This window comes from Hesperophylax consimilis, chromosome 6, assembly GCF_061612785.1.
Source record: "Hesperophylax consimilis isolate HC1 chromosome 6, BYU_Hcon_1.0, whole genome shotgun sequence".
Taxonomy (NCBI): Eukaryota; Metazoa; Arthropoda; class Insecta; order Trichoptera; family Limnephilidae; genus Hesperophylax; species Hesperophylax consimilis.
Window position 1 is genome coordinate 18,166,615 of NC_142841.1, and position 14,816 is coordinate 18,181,430.

The 14,816-nt window shown below is 33.7% G+C and overlaps 2 non-coding genes across 2 annotated transcripts; both read left to right on the forward strand.

Annotated features, from left to right (window-relative positions):
- The first annotated feature begins 11,128 nt into the window (after nucleotides 1-11,128).
- Nucleotides 11,129-11,247, forward strand: LOC149423009 (5S ribosomal RNA). Its single transcript, XR_016302357.1, has one exon. It is a non-coding gene; the product is annotated as a 5S ribosomal RNA (ribosomal RNA).
- Nucleotides 11,248-11,570: 323 nt separating this feature from the next.
- Nucleotides 11,571-11,689, forward strand: LOC149423010 (5S ribosomal RNA). The gene has a single exon (XR_016302333.1). It is a non-coding gene; the product is annotated as a 5S ribosomal RNA (ribosomal RNA).
- Nucleotides 11,690-14,816: the final 3,127 nt, after the last annotated feature.

The window sequence follows — 14,816 nt, forward strand, 5'->3', positions numbered from 1 at the left end:
CACTATAGGTCTGCTTAAGGTCCAAAATTTCAGTTTCTTGGAACAATTGTTTAGAGGGATAGGATTTAGTCTTTTGGTACATTATCTTAGTAATTGATTTTTGTGCGATTTCTAGTGGTTTTACATGATTGTTGAAAGTTCCGCCCCAGCCAATTATTCCATAGGAAAGAGATGAATGAACTAGTGAGTCATAAACTAGTTTCATGGTTTTTATATTTACTACATTACTCATTCTTTTAAAAATATATTTTAGGTATCTCAATTTGTTAATAGTTTTTTTCAATATGGCTGGTCCATTTAATTTGACAATCTATAGTTACACCTAAATACTTAATAAGTTTTCCAGATTTCATCTCCTCACAGTTACAGAATGTGTTTGGGTTACAATTTACGTTATGAAACTTCAAATTATGATTGGTTTTAGGAGCCGACTTCTGTGTGTTATAGAAAGGAATACAAATAGTTTTATCATAATTTAGGGTAAGTAGGTTTCTATCTAGCCACTCTTTGACAATAGTAATACATTTGTTAGCTTTATTAGTAGTATCTTCCCATGATTTTCCTTGGACTGTTATTGCAGTATCGTCAGCAAATGAGAAAATTTTACCAGGTATTTTAATATTACATAAGTCATTTATATATATTAGAAAGAGTAACGGCCCCAATGCAGTTCCTTGTGGTACACCATGTTTTACTAAATCAAAATTGCTCAAATATGTTCCAATTTTTGTGCATTGTTGGCGATTCAATATATAATTTTGTAACAGCATGAGACATTTGTGTTTAATTCCAATGTTGGATATTTTCTTTAAGAGAGTTTGTAATATTCTCATCTTTTTTGCCATTCTTTTTATTTGTTTAAAACAATATAAAATTTTCTTCTCTCTTGGCTATGACCGATATTTAATTTTTTTTTCTCTAAGGCTTTGCATATGTGTTCGCAGGGATGGAAAATTCCTCCCCTACAACACATAAGCCTCCATGAAAATTGGACCCTTAATTTCTTTGATATCTACAGAAGGCTACTTAAAGCACTCTTGTACTATATATCTTTATAGACATATGTACTTAACTAATTAATACGTTATTTACGAACTTGAACGCAAATATTTTCATATTTATATTGTAATTAAATTCCATCAAACGTTGTGTAATTTTTTGATTTATGATATAGGATTTTAATTACTTTCATTTTGTGGTAACCCTCTTGGTTCTGATCAAGGCGTTGAGTTTCAAAATTGAATTGGTCTTTCCTTTGCAAACCTAGACTTAAATGATTTCTCTGAATGAGCTAGCTTTCCTTTTGTAACTATTCTGATTCCCTGCACCCTAACAAAATCGTAGTTAAACGCTGATAAAAGACATTATACATGTTTATTTGGACAGGTAATTTAATATAACTCAAATGGTTAATTGTTAGTAAATTTGATTTTGGTAAACTCTTGTGTCTGTTTAGCGCCACTCCTTTATGATTCTGCTGCTATAAGGTACATGTAAAGATTGATTTAGTGGGTTAATGTAATTAGTTAATTGTATATTTGACGAACTCGGAATAGCCCTTTGCTGGCATAATTTGGCTCCAATCCTCCTGCAAGTAAACGAGATGATCGAGAGTCAACGAGAAATTCGCACAATCTTTTGACACGGTTCATTGATTGGTACCTAAGTTACCGCGTCCCAAAGAACCTTCCATCGTCATCATGTACTGCCTTCAAGTCTCTTCTCGAGTCCCGAAACCCCCAAATTCCGACTCCTCCTTGGACTACAATTTACTTAGGGTGAACCGGTTTCGTCCTATATACAATCATATACTCACGGTTGGTGTGGACTTACGGGTCGTGAATCCTCATTCCACGTTTAAGAGAGAATGCGAGAATGGTCCAGAAGACCTAAAATGCAAGCTGTATGCAGGTCCGCATTCTCCAATAAACAGTACATATGAATAAATATATGTATACATACGTTTTGGGAAAGGCTTATAACTTGCAATACAAGGCTACTTGCCTCGCATCCCAAGCTCGGATCTCGTGCCAAGAACTCTGCGAAGCTCTAGGTTTGGTAACCGAATAAATACATAATAATAAGGTGATACTAATAAATACTAGTAAAATAAGATCTTATTGATAGTTTGTTTTGGAGAGCTATCGAACTCCAGGCTTTTTGTTTGGTTTCGACGTTTTTGAAGTGAAACTTCTTTAGGCGCGTAATGGATTTTCGGGGACGGAGTAAAACCGAGTCAGAATCGACACGAAAATGCGGGTACCCCCACCACCGCTCACCGTTCACTGTCCCTCTCTCACCATATGCGCTTGTTGAGGTGGGGGAGCCGCTCACGAACGTTCTCTCTCTTCTCTTCTTTCCTCTCTCTCAGACACCAGCGAACTGCGCCACGCCAAGCATCAGCTGCTTGGTTAGTATACTGCGTCGTGAGTGTAATACGAGTGAAATACGTAATTGATTGTGGTTCATACGGTTAATTTGAAAATAGAGAGAGAGGAATAAATTAAATTTGAAAATAGAGAGAGAGGAATACTAGAAGTTTCACTTCTGTCTTGCGTAGGCTTGACACACCCACTTTTTTATTTAAGAGAATCGTCATCTCTATTTTGTTTGGTTAATGGTCTTGTTATAGGAGCGACCACTGCCTCCTATTTGATGAACTGTATTTTTCTTTCCCCAGGATTCAACATTAGATTTAGTTCATCCTATCCCGTGATTTTTCAACTGTTTCATATAATTGATTGCCACATAAGAGGGTACACTCCTCTCAACTGTCTCAGGCAACTGATGGAATCTATGCGAACACTCCATCAATAATATTCAAATGTTTCGTATAATATTTCGATATAAGTCTTGCTAACCCGTGATTTTTCAATTGTCAATTGTGAATGGTAGGTATTTGTAAACACGCAGCTTCCAGCTGTTTCAGGTAACTAATAAAAATCTATGCGATTATCTAATCAATGGTATTCAAATGCTTCATGTAATATTTCGATATAAATCTTGCTAAACCGTGATTTTCAATTGTCGTTTGTGAATGATAGGTATTTGTGAATACGCAAAATAGCTGCACATTGTACAATGACATCCTGGTAATTATCTAGTTGCGGCCAAGGTCGATTTCAAACCATGTAACTGACCCAATTCTCCAGTGTACGCTTTATTTATAAACAAATCGAATAATGTAAGCACCTTCTTTGACACACTAACCTAGATGTGAGATTGTTTATTTAAGGAAAATCTCTACTTCTCCTTATAATTCAGTTATGTTACCTTTTATTGTGCATAGTTAATTAAAATATTTTTAATTCCTTTTTTGAAGTTAAACTATTTATTTCATTTTCCGAATTTAGTAAATTTACTAGAGGTTTAGTGAAGAATAGACATAAGTATATATATATATATATATAAGTACACATATCTTGACTGTCAAAATATGTTAAATAAGAGTATATACATTAATAAATAAATATAAAATATATGATTCTACATAGTCTTAAATATTAATAAATACATATTTTCTTTTTCAATAATATAGATATGTCCTCGGGTAGGTATTAAAAATCGCTACCATTTCGATGCTTCGATTAAATGATAAATATATATATACATATACACGTAGGTACATACATTACTCATATATATATTCTTTATATACAATATATTACTTTACTTTTATATAGATAAATACATAATATACATATATTAATGTGTAATTCCTTTTTGGTGTTTTATTTTAATATTCAATTGATATACCTCCACCTCACAGTCCTTCTGTGCCTCCTGGGACCTGAAAATTATTTATAAAAGGAAAACTTACCCCCATCAAGATTTTTCCAGTTGGGTGCCACACAACAAAATCTTGTCGAAGAAAATCCTACCTAATTAATTGTATTTTTCAACTAATTTCAAAATAAATCTTTTCGACTATTTATTCCTATTTAATATTATATTTCTTGCTTGATTCATATAAATTAGCTGATATTTAATTTTTCTTCCGAACGAAATCCTAATCCAGAAAACCCGTTGATTTAATAACACTTTTCTAGTTTAGGCTTTTGAATGATAGCTGTTTCAAATTCTCTTTTTCGAAATGGAAGGTTGATGTTAAAATTCCGGTTAAAACGACAAACACCCCTAACACGGTCGCTATACGCACGATGGATTTTAATTGATCAATTTATTGATTCTAAATTTCTTTTTATATAAATTTATAAGAAAATTTATTCCGAATTGCGCAAACTTTTAATTAACTCGATTCTTAATAAATCAAATATCTGTTAAAACTTTCTTCTAAATTCCATTGTTTTCACCAATATTTTAACGTATCCACAATTATTTATTTTTTTTGAACTGTTACTTTTAGAACAAAGGTTTGAGCGTTTATTATTGTATCCTTTTTTTGGTTTTGTGCTTCTTTTAAACTAAGAAGTAAGTATTTACTATTAATATTTTTAAACAAAATTGATACTAAATTATAATCTATTTTTAAATATTAATTCGCGAACACATTCACTCTAGATTAGCGATAAAACTCTCAATTGAATTTGAATTTTCTTTCCGCTTTGAATGAAATAATTATTTTAAAATTTAAATAATTCACTAGTAACTTTTTTGCACTTTTCACTTTACACTTTTAAGCACTTAATTTAAACTCTACCTATTTATTAACATTGTTTGATTAAATTAAACTGACTTATTAAAATTTCACTGATTTTAGCACTTGTACTTTTCCCGAAATTCTCTAAGTCCAGGGACTTATTTAAAATTTAACACTTAGAGATTTTTCACTGTTAATTTTTACCAAGAAACGTAGTACTGCGGCGTATCCTCCTTTTCAAAAAACCTCGACTGACTCTCCCAAAACTGGTGTGCACCGTATTTTATACCCCTCTCAGGTTCCAAAAGACGTATCTGAATTTCCTTTGATAATCAATTCTATCTTTTATCAACTCGTAAATCCGAACACACCTTTCCCTAATTTCGATTGTGCCTACATACGATCTTCTGTTGTCCGGCTCTGGGCGGCGGTTAGTTTTTCTCTCACGTCGCTAACTCGATAGAGTCAAAATCGGGTAAGCCTGCGTTCATTGCCCAGGCTTCCTTTGTTCCATGGTTCATACAAAATGTAGTTAAAATATCATGATTTTGCGTTCCTTTTTTTTCTCAATTCGCGATAGGTCCGTCCTCAGTAACATATATATAGATCTCAATTTTATGCATCTCGTGCGAAAAATGATAAAATAGATGTCGAAATCTTTACTATGCATTTTTGAATTTCGATTTGTCTAAATTCTACTTAATTTTATTGTCACCTATGTGAGCTTTTCCATTTTCACCAGTTCTTTCTCTCTTTATGCCGCAGACTTGAGTTTTCCCTTTTTCTCCTTGAATTTTCTTTATTCAGACGTTTTTCTACACAAATTTCTTCTTTATTCTTATGTTATTTCTCATAACTCTATAATTAATTATATTCCAAGCCGTATTTATTAATTTCACGGATAACTTAGAATTGTATCGCTTTTCTCCACTTGGATCATTCCTTATCCCCGTTCTCTACCCTTTCCTTTATCTTTTCTCCACTTTTTCCGAAGTATGTTCTCTCCAGGAAAATTTCATACTTCATTTATTATTAATTAATATGTAATTTTCCACACTTCTATGGGAGATATACATAATTTGACTCTGGGATATCCGTCACTTTTATTATCTTACTCGATCTCCGCCCCATTCTCTATCTTTGTCATACAAAATACCACATAAAACATACGCATTGACATCTGTTTACGTTTCAACTTTTGGTACTACACTCGTAAGTTTCATTTAATTTCAAACCTATTAATTTTAATATCTTTTGCTTTATATAAACATATCATAAGCCCTACGTTAAACTTAATCGCTTTTCTAATGGATTATCACCTTAACGTAAACAAAAATCATGTTCGAATTTCGATTGTTTATCCTCCAAAATACACATGAGACTGTCAACCTTTTATCTCATGTCACTTCTTCTGCAGTCTTGTGTAACTCTAATATCTATCTACCCTGATAATCATGTAAAATGCCTACGTTTCCTGAATTTAATCTATCGCTATATTTTTAGTTTTATTGCCTTCCTCTGATACTCAATTTTCATGTCCCTAGGACCTTTGTAGCAGCTCAAAATCTCTGTATTTTCCCTTCGTCCAGTTGCTGCACTGTTTCTAAAATGTCTATTTTAATGCGAGATTTTCATTCCTAATCGTTTTCCTAATATCCCCGCCCCATCTTAAATTGATAATGATTAGTTTCCATTGTTTCCAACACTCTCACCTCTCTTTAGTACGATTTTTATCGAACTCGACACCCTCCTTCTATCATAAATAATTGCACTACAGTTGAAAATTCTGCCAGTAATTTCCCTAAGTTTTTCCGCCCTCTCTTATACTATCACGTTTATAATTTTTTCCATTGCATTTTCGTGTGTGTGCTTTACAACATGTAAAGGTCCCAAAACCCTCAATTTCAATGGTTCGCTATCTCATAAATGTCTCAGTTATTTTAAACATTCCCAGGATTTTTTCCCTTGAACGTCGATTGTTTACACTATCGTGCGTTCGCCTCTAATTTTTGTGGGAACGAAGAAGCCATTACTTATCTTTTTTATCGCCGGGTCCAAAGTTCATTTCTTTGTCTTTCGTAGAGACACGCCTTTCCGTTCACTGATTGGTTACTCAAAATTTTATAGCTTTTTGTTCAGATCTATTGTTTGACAAAATTCAATGTTTATTTTTAAGTCTAGACAAGGGGAATCCTAGTCGTCCTAGACGATTTTACGACCTCTCTGCTTTCGTCCTAGAACCTCAATATAATTCCAACTATTACAGGTGCCTACTGCAAACAAACTGAATCAATTTTAAATCAACAGATGTCGCTAGAATGACGGTTTTCAAAAATAATTTGTATATTTTTAAACCGCAAAGTGGGAAGCTATGGTTTGTCTGTTTTCCACTGTGATTAAAGCCTTTCATCACAATTTCTATGGTTGACTGTGTCAAAGGCTTTCTTTAAATCTAAAAAAATGGTTAAAGTTTTGATGTTTGAGTCCAGGTTAGAATAAATATGTTTGGTTAAATTAAATATAGCATCATCAGTACCTAGTTTAGTTCCATATTGGTTAGGTGAAAGGAGTGAGTTTGATTCAAAAAAATCGACGATACGTTTTTTAATGCATTTTTCTAATATCTTAGACAATTGAGAAGTTAATGTGATTGGTCTGTTTTACATCTAGGTCCTGATTTGTGTATTGGGATGATGTTAGCTAGTTTGAATTTATTCGGAAAAATACTATCTCTGATGCATGCGTTAAATATATGGTGTAATGGTTTGATTATATGTTTTTTTATAGATTTAATTGTAGTGTTACTTAAGTTGTCTTTAGAGCGTTCTTTGTTCTTTGTAGCGTTTAGATTGTCAATGTGGTTTGTGATTTCAAGTTCAGTTATTTCGGGAAATTCGGATAGTTCGAAGGTAGAATTTTTAGTCTTCAGAAAGTCTGGGGGTACATGCTCAGAGTGCAAGCTAAGAGAAGGATTATTGTCAATTAGGGTAGAGGCAATGTTTGTAAAAAAGTGGTTGAAATTGGTTGCAATATCTTTAGGATTATCAAAGATTATATTATTTTCAGTTATAATTTTTTGAGGAATTTTGTGTTCTTTTTGATTCCTGTTTGAGATCTCATTTATGATGTTCCATGTTTTTCGTGAGTCGTTATGTGCTTTTTGTAGTTGTTCAGAGTAACACTGGTGTTTGCATTTTTTTATATTTAGATAATTTCTATATATAATATAATGGTAACGTTTGTTGTAATTTTGTGCTTCATTTGTGGATAGGCAATGCTTTTCATGAGTTTTATAAGATTTGAACAGTTTATTTCTATGCTGAATTGAGATTATTAATCCACGTGTAATCCATGGTTTTATGTGTCTGTGTTTACTTTTTGGTGCTGCTAATGGTTCATAACATTTTTCAATATGGTTTTGGATTATATCATAAAAGTTATTTAGAAATATATTTGTGTCATCATTAGAAAGCACTGAGACCCATGTTTCGGCTGTTAGTGAGATGTCTAGAGATGTTAGGTAATTTTTCAGTACAATGACCATAGAAGGTCGGATAGTGGTCTGTTATGTCAATTTCGAAGGTAGCAGATCTATGTGGGTAACTTTTATTTGATTTGAGGAATATGTGATCTAAACATGAATCATTTGGATGATTAGGCCTAGTGGTACTATTGAGTTCGCAGATGACATAGCTTTCTTCTTATCATCCAAAATCATCCCTCTCGCCGTCAAATATCTTAACGAAGCCATGAATGCCCTTTGCACATGGCTCACGTTAAATGGTCTTGAACTTTCAATCCAAAAGACTCAGTGTGTCACCTTCTCAAACCGCCATAAAAACCCCCCCGTTCAAATTTTATTTAAAAATTCTCCAATCCCCAACGCTTCTGAAGTAAAATTTTTGGGAGTAACATTTGATAGGAAACTTAAATGGTCTTCCCATATTAATAATTTAGTTACTAAATGCGAAAAAAATTTAAATATCATCAGATCATTATCTGGCGTTTGGTGGGGTGCTCAGCTCACCCTACTTGCATTAAGTTGCTTTACAACGCACTTATTCGAAGCCATCTTGACTATGCCTGCCCACTTTTTAGTACTGCCTCAAAAAATGTACTTGATAAATTAGACAAAATTCAATCTAAATCTTTGCGAATTATAACTGGAGCGATGCAATCGTCACCCATCAATTCCCTTCAAGTAGAATGTTCTGATCCTCCTCTTTATTTAAGGCGTCAACTATTTGCTGACAAATTTGTTCTTAAATGTTTAAATTCTAAATGTCATCAGGTTATTCCCAGCGTCTCGTTGTTCATTGACTCAACCCATTCATCTACAATCAGAGCTTCAACTAAACCTCTTTCTGACATCTGTAAAAATTTTAAGTCTCTCTCAGAGCTTCACATTATCCAAAATGATCTACTTCCCTTATACAAATTAAAATATAGTCACGTCACCCTATCCCCAACAATAATAGAAGGGATCGGAATCCTTAAAAGTCATTCCAATCTCCCGGCCCGAACTGTCAATAATATGTTCAATGAAATTATTTCATCTAAATGGCCCAACTTTTCTCTTTTATTTACTGATGGATCCAAATCTCCCGACTCTCCTAACTGTGGTATAGGTATTAACGTTTACCACAATAATTCTAATGACAGAATATTTCATTCAATTTCAAATCAATTTTCAATATTTTCAGCCGAGTGCATTGCAATAATAGAATCTCTCAAATATATAATCAAAAATAATTTTGAACATTCCCTCGTTCTCTCTGACTCTCTCAGTTCCCTCCAAAAACTTAAATCCAGTCCTCTTCTTCATCCTGATGATCACTTTGTATTTTTTTTTTTTTTTTACAGTAATACCGCACAAGAGTCCCAACTGCTCCCGTCTGGAGCCAGTGAGACTATGGCATCCCTAATTGGGGTATGTTGTGAGGCTGAGGGCATTAGGGAGGGGAGGGAGATGGGGAAGAGGAAGGTGGGGAAGTACCTGGCTATTCAGATCTGGTCACCAAACACGGCTAAAGCCATTTCAAGCAACTTTTCAATTCTGAATGGTGGTCTTACACCAGGGCGATACTGAGAGTATCTTCCACTCTGGAACGTGCTGCAAATATACTATATATTATTTTAAATTAATTAATTGTGAAATAACACAAATTAATCAAATAAAATTTATTTGCGCACGCCGGGTTCGAACCCGCGACCTTCGGATCTGTAGTCAAAAGCGTATACCACTAGACCACGCCGGCCGTCTGCCACGTCGGCCACGTATGCCTTATTCGAGAGATGATAGCCTCCATTCAAAGCTCTGGTAAAACTGTAACTCTGATTTGGATTCCTGGACATGTTGGTATCATGGGTAATGATATTGCGGATGCCTTGGCAAAACAAGGAGCGTCCAACCCTGTTGTTACCCTCGTAAACCACATTCCCCTATCTGACATTTTTTCCATCATCAAAGATAGATCCCGCAATGTTTGGTCAGAGTATTGGCACATTGCTAGTCAATCCAAGGGAGCCTGCTTTGCCTCAATACAAAGGACTATTCCATCAAAACCGTGGTTTCAGCAATTCCCTCATTTTTCCAAAAAAGAAATTTCTTCACTCATTCGAATGAGGATCGGACATTGTTCCGTTCCTTCCCATCTTTTTAAAATTCACGTTGTTGACTCCCCAGATTGTACATTCTGTGGTCTAGAAGTGGGAACTTTAGATCACATATTTTTTGGTTGTCCCTCTCTAAACAAATATCCTCTCTTCTATCAAGCCTTATCTAAAATTGCCTCCCCTCCATTCAACATCTCATCTCTTCTAAGTCTGAACTCGACTCCAATTTTCATTATAATTTTGAAATTTGCCAATTTAAATAAAATTAATATTTAAATTCACCTTTCATTTCTCAATAATTTTAAATGATGGCCAAGAACACCCTTGAAGGGTAAAAGCCAGAAATAATAAGAAAAAAAAAATGGGTGTGTCAAGCCTACGCAAGACAGAAGTGAAACTTCTAATATTCTTCTCTCTCTCTCTTTTCATTTCATTCTCTCTTTTTTTCTGTCTATTGACATATTTATAAGTAGCATGTGATAAAAAAAATTAAAAGTTATAAAAAAAGAAAAAAAAAATTAGTTAAAGCGGGGATCGAACCTCGGTTCTTCACGACCACAGTCGTGCGCTCTGCCTCTAGACCGCGAAGCTGAGTTCGGAGAGTGACCTAAACTAGGTATATAATATTAGCTAGGCTCCTATAGCGAAATGATCCCGTTTTTTCGTCACGGTCATGAGTCGGTTTTACTCCGGTCCTCGAAATTGCATGACGCGCGTAAAGAAGTTTCACTTCAAAAAATTCCTGCAAAGTTATGGATGTAATTACGATCTTTTTCAAGCGCGTATGTAATGATTATTTTTATCAACGTCGCATACACCTTGCTAATGTTTTCAGTATTATTAGGGCTTTTTTATACTAATTTTCATATATTTATTGGCAGGTAGAGTAGAAATTAATATTGTTTAGCGTTTGCCAACGACCATACCATGTTGAACACACCGGTTCTCGTCCGATCACCGAAGTTAAGCAACATTGGGCGCGGTCAGTACTTGGATGGGTGACCGCTTGGGAACACCGCGTGCCGTTGGCCCATTTTTTATGGTAATTTCATGTTTTTTTTTATTTTTTTATCTTTACTATCATTAATAATATCATAAAATTCTTTAACTTTTCAAGTATGCTACAGGCCTAAAATATTACTTAGTGGATTGATATTATGGTCAACCATTGAAAAAAAAAATTCCTTCAAAATTATGGATGTAATTACGATCTTTTTCAAGCGCGTATGTAATGATTATTTTTATCAACGTCGCACACACCTTGCTAATGTTTTCAGTATTATTAGGGCTTTTTTATACTAATTTTCATATATTTATTGGCAGGTAGAATAGAAATTAATATTGTTTAGCGTTTGCCAACGACCATACCATGTTGAACACATCGGTTCTCGTCCGATCACCAAAGTTAAGCAACATTGGGCGCGGTCAGTACTTGGATGGGTGACCGCTTGGGAACACCGCGTGCCGTTGGCCCATTTTTTATGGTAATTTTATGTTTTTTTTATTTTTTTATCGTTAACATCATAAACAATCTTATATCATTCTTTAACTTTTCAAGTATGCTACAGGCCTAAAATATTACTTAGTGGATTGATATTATGGTCAACCATTGAAAAAAAAAAAGGCGTTAAAAACAAAAAACATTAAAAGATTCTGCCGATAGATGTCACCCCCGTAATCAATATAATTAAATAGATTAAAAAATATATATTTATATTCTGCCGATAGATGTCACCCCCATAAACTATATAATTTAAAATTAAAAAATATTCTGCCGATAGATGTCACCCCAGTACAAAATATAATTTAAATGACGAAAAAAATAATATGAAAAATAAATAATGTTTAAAATTACAATGGATTAAAAATTTAAAAATTTCAAAGAACAATGACTACAAACAATGAGTTATAAAATTAACATTCAACCAAAAAAAAAAATTAATATGCGATGGCCGAGAATCGAACTCGGATCAACTGCTTGGAATGCAACTACGCTGACCATTACACCACAAACACCAGTTGTCGAGATTACCTAAAAAACATTTATATCTTACTTCAAAACTTTCACTAGATCAAATGAACTTTAATCGGTCCCGCATTTTCGTTTCGGTCATGAGTTGGTTTTACTCCGGTTCTCGAAATTGCATGACGCGGCTAAAGAAGTTTCACTTCAAAAAAAATTCAAAAAAATTTGTATAATTTAATAACTTTTAATTTAATTTAATTTGTATATTTTTATTACTTACTTATTATTTAATTGTATAATCTAATTAACTTATATTTTAATCTAAATTGCATAACTTTATAACTTATAATTAACTTATTTTATAAATCCAATCTGTAAATATCACCCGCCATAACACAGGGACATCCCTAGCATGGCGGTTGAATTATCAAAAATATGTATAAATGTTCAACAAGTTCTTAAAAAAAATAAAAATAAAATATATAAGATTGTACAGAATTAATCTTTACACTAAGCACCCTATGCCTAATATAACTAACAATCCAACTCAATAATTTACCTTTGATGCCAAACAATCGAAGTTTATATATAAGTATGTGATGTCTAACCTTATCAAAAGGTTTACTAAAGTCAATGTATATACTGTCCACTTGTTGTTTGAGACCCAGAGATTCAGATTTGTTATTTTCAGAAATCATTAAATTACTTAAGGTAGAGCGACCTGTGATGAAGCCACGTTGGTTAGGAACAATAATGTTGTTGATAGGTTTTACAATGATATCTAGGACTAATTTCTCAAAAACTTTCGGCAAAGTAGACATTATACAAATTGGTCTATAGTTTGATATATCGTTCTTATCGCTTTTTTTATGAATATGGATTAAATAATTCTTTTTCCACTGAGCTGGAAAAGACTCAGAACTTAAAGAATTGTTAAAGAGTTTATAAAGAGGATATATCAGACTACTAACACAGGTTTTGAAAAATATTGGAGGAATACCATCCGGTCCAGCAAATTTATTGCTATCTAATTATTTTATTACTTTTTCTATAGATTCTTTTTTGATGAAACATTGGCTTAGATTTAATAACTCTTCCACTGAAATATCGGGAATCGTATTGACACGAATATCGGTGTCGTAAACACTTTTAAATGAATCAGCAAAGAGATTAACTATACCTTCGATACTGTCGGCACATTTTTCTTTTAAGTACATGTAATTGGGAAATCCAATATATCACAATGCATTATTGTACTGCCACCCATCGTGTAACACCGTGCAAGAACACGGAGGCCTGTATCATTGCCCTTACACTGAGGCCCAACGTTAGATATTAATTATGTCTGATATGTTATTGATTATCAACGTTAGGCCCAACAACTTCACCCGAATATCGCCACAGCAATTACAAAGAACCAACAATGATTCAAGAAAAACCGGTCTACAACATCTAACATGGCCCAATTTGTTAACTATTTGCACAGCAATATTGGCGAAGGGTACAGGACGAAGCTATCTGCTATATACACCGATTTCTCAAAGGCCTTCGACCGCGTTATTCACTCAATTCTTTTAAATAAACTTACTCGTCTTGGAATACACGGTGACTTTTTTAGATGGATTAAGTCATATATTAGTAATTGTAGTCAAGTAATCCCAATAAATGGCGATTTATACAAAATTATCAACGCAACCTCGGGCGTTCCCCAGGGCGGACTTTTCTTTAATACATACTTAAACGACATAGGCTCATGTTCCCAACACTCCAAATTTTTTATGTATGCAGATGATATGAAAATTTATAAAACGGTCAGCTCTCTATCGAACTGTAGAAAGCTAAAACTATAGATAGGCTCTGCAGCTATTTCACAGCTAACTACTTGGACCTCAATATTTCTAAACACCATATCCTTCATTAGAAACAAGCATATAATGAACTTTCCCTATTCACTCTCCGATGAGCCCGTGATCTCAAAAAAATAATATAAAGACTATAAATATAAAGAGTAAATTTACAATCACTGCATCTTACAAAATGTTAGGTTTCATACTGCGTCTGAGTAAATCATTTAAAAATCCACGTACGCTAGTAATTCTATATTCCTCACTAATTAGAAGTACACTGGAAAATTCATCTCCTGTCTGGAATACTAAATACATTTATTATGTCAATAATATAGAGTGCAAACAAAATAAATGTATTAAGTACCTCTGTTATAAATACAACAATAATTAAATCTGCACTGTCCAATACCTGAAATCCAGGCGGACGGTAGCTGTCATGACATTTCTCCATAAAATAGTACACAACAAAATAGACTGCCCAGAACTTATATCCCAAATAAACTTTAACATCCCATCTAAAAGAACTCACCACACCAACCTTTTTTACACAACTAGTAATAAAACAGACACTGCAGCCAATTCCCCATTTCTCGCATCCTTCAAAGATTCAACTCAATTCAAACAAGCACAAATACCGATTTATTTTTTGATTCTCTCCCTCTATTTAAGAAAAACATTTTAGCACGCTGAATTCGCATACATAACACACACATCCACATACACACATGCGCACGCATACACACACAAACACTCCACACACCTCTCTCCTTCCCTAACATACTGACTA